A 2,487-nucleotide genomic window follows, 5' to 3' on the forward strand; every position below is an offset into this window, starting at 1 on the left:
CCCTTCCTGCAGGCAACAATAACAGAAGTGTTATTATCAAACAGACAGAAAGAAAGTTGACAGGCGCTTTCAAGTTTTTCCCCATTTCATTGCTGAAAGTATTGGATCTTGTCTGGTTCTAACTAACAAGATAGAAGAACATGAATGGAAAAAGGCAATTGTCTAAATGAACCATTACAGCAGCATGCAGGCAGGTGCTGCTAAGCTAGGCTAGGGAAGAGTAGTTACCAGTCAGGTGCTGCTAAGCTAGGCCAGGGAAGAGTAGTTACCAGTCAGGTGCTGCTAAGCTAGGCCAGGGAAGAGTAGTTACCAGTCAGGTGCTGCTAAGCTAGGCCAGGGAAGAGTAGTTACCAGTCAGGTGCTGCTAAGCTAGGTTAGGAAGAGTAGTTACCAGTCAGGTGCTGCTAAGCTAGGCCAGGGAAGAGTAGTTACCAGTCAGGTGCTGCTAAGCTAGGCTAGGGAAGAGTAGTTACCAGTCAGGTGCTGCTAAGCTAGGCCAGGGAAGAGTAGTTACCAGTCAGGTGCTGCTAAGCTAGGCCAGGGAAGAGTAGTTACCAGTCAGGTGCTGCTAAGCTAGGCTAGGGAAGAGTAGTTACCAGTCAGGTGCTGCTAAGCTAGGCCAGGGAAGAGTAGTTACCAGTCAGGTGCTGCTAAGCTAGGCTAGGGAAGAGTAGTTACCAGTCAGGTGCTGCTAAGCTAGGCCAGGGAAGAGTAGTTACCAGTCAGGTGCTGCTAAGCTAGGCCAGGGAAGAGTAGTTACCAGTCAGGTGCTGCTAAGCTAGGCTAGGGAAGAGTAGTTACCAGTCAGGTGCTGCTAAGCTAGGCCAGGGAAGAGTAGTTACCAGTCAGGTGCTGCTAAGCTAGGCCAGGGAAGAGTAGTTACCAGTCAGGTGCTGCTAAGCTAGGCCAGGGAAGAGTAGTTACCAGTCAGGTGCTGCTAAGCTAGGCTAGGGAAGAGTAGTTACCAGTCAGGTGCTGCTAAGCTAGGCTAGGGAAGAGTAGTTACCAGTCAGGTGCTGCTAAGCTAGGCTAGGGAAGAGTAGTTACCAGTCAGGTGCTGCTAAGCTAGGCTAGGGAAGAGTAGTTACCAGTCAGGTGCTGCTAAGCTAGGCTAGGGAAGCCAGAAGAGGCTAGGGAAGAGTAGTTACCAGTCAGGTACTGCTAAGCTCGGCCAGGGAAGAGTAGTTACCAGTCAGGTGCTGCTAAGCTCGGCCAGGGAAGAGTAGTTACCAGTCAGGTGCTGCTAAGCTCAGCCAGGGAAGAGTAGTTACCAGTCAGGTGCTGCTAAGTTCAGCCAGGGAAGAGTAGTTACCAGTCAGGTGCTGCTAAGCTCGGCTAGGGAAGAGTAGTTACCAGTCAGGTGCTGCTAAGTTCAGCCAGGGAAGAGTAGTTACCAGTCAGGTGCTGCTAAGTTCAGCCAGGGAAGAGTAGTTACCAGTCAGGTGCTGCTAAGCTCGGCTAGGGAAGAGTAGTTACCAGTCAGGTGCTGCTAAGCTAGGCTAGGGAAGAGTAGTTACCAGTCAGGTGCTGCTAAGCTCGGCCAGGGAAGAGTAGTTACCAGTCAGGTGCTGCTAAGCTCAGCCAGGGAAGAGTAGTTACCAGTCAGGTGCTGCTAAGCTAGGCCAGGGAAGAGTAGTTACCAGTCAGGTGCTGCTAAGCTAGGCCAGGGAAGAGTAGTTACCAGTCAGGTGCTGCTAAGCTCGGCCAGGGAAGAGTAGTTACCAGTCAGGTGCTGCTAAGCTAGGCCAGGGAAGAGTAGTTACCAGTCAGGTGCTGCTAAGCTAAGCCAGGGAAGAGTAGTTACCAGTCAGGTGCTGCTAAGCTCAGCCTGAGAAGAGTAGTTACCAGTCAGGTGCTGCTAAGCTCAGCCAGGGAAGAGTAGTTACCAGTCAGGTGCTGCTAAGCTCAGCCAGGGAAGAGTAGTTACCAGGCAGGTGCTGCTAAGCTCAGCCAGGGAAGAGTAGTTACCAGTCAGGTGCTGCTAAGCTCAGCCAGGGAAGAGTAGTTACCAGTCAGGTGATGCTAAGCTCAGCCAGGAAGAGTAGTTACCAGAGTCAGTACAGCTCGCACAGAGGAACGTTCTCCCTTTCAGAGTTCTGAATGATCCACTCAATAGCATCCCAACCCTATAGAGACAGTAACACACAGAGAAGATCTTAGATAGAGCATCCCAACCCTATAGAGACAGTAACACACAGAGAAGATCTTAGATAGAGCATCCCAACCCTATAGAGACAGTAACACACAGAGAAGATCTCAGATAGAGCATCCCAACCCTATAGAGACAGTAACACACAGAGAAGATCTTAGATAGAGCATCCCAACCCTATAGAGACAGTAACACACAGAGAAGATCTTAGATAGAGCATCCCAACCCTATAGAGACAGTAACGCACAGAGAAGATCTTAGATAGAGCATCCCAACCCTATAGAGACAGTAACACACAGAGAAGATCTCAGATAGAGCATCCCAACCCTATAGAGACA

The 2,487-nt window shown here is 50.2% G+C and overlaps 1 long non-coding RNA gene across 4 annotated transcripts; it reads left to right on the forward strand.

Moving 5' to 3' along the window:
* The first annotated feature begins 257 nt into the window (after nt 1-257).
* LOC127926557 (uncharacterized) lies at nt 258-1,106 on the forward strand. 4 transcript variants are annotated; one of them, XR_008124451.1, is made up of 4 exons: nt 258-480; nt 563-685; nt 768-849; nt 1,014-1,106. It is a non-coding gene; the product is annotated as an uncharacterized LOC127926557 (long non-coding RNA). The 4 variants fall into 4 exon arrangements; XR_008124449.1 differs by having other exon boundaries at nt 973-1,065; XR_008124452.1 differs by lacking the exon at nt 258-480 and having other exon boundaries at nt 484-603; nt 645-685; nt 768-808; nt 891-1,095.
* Nucleotides 1,107-2,487: the final 1,381 nt, after the last annotated feature.

This window comes from Oncorhynchus keta, unplaced genomic scaffold (assembly GCF_023373465.1).
Source record: "Oncorhynchus keta strain PuntledgeMale-10-30-2019 unplaced genomic scaffold, Oket_V2 Un_contig_7800_pilon_pilon, whole genome shotgun sequence".
NCBI lineage: Eukaryota > Metazoa > Chordata > Actinopteri > Salmoniformes > Salmonidae > Oncorhynchus > Oncorhynchus keta.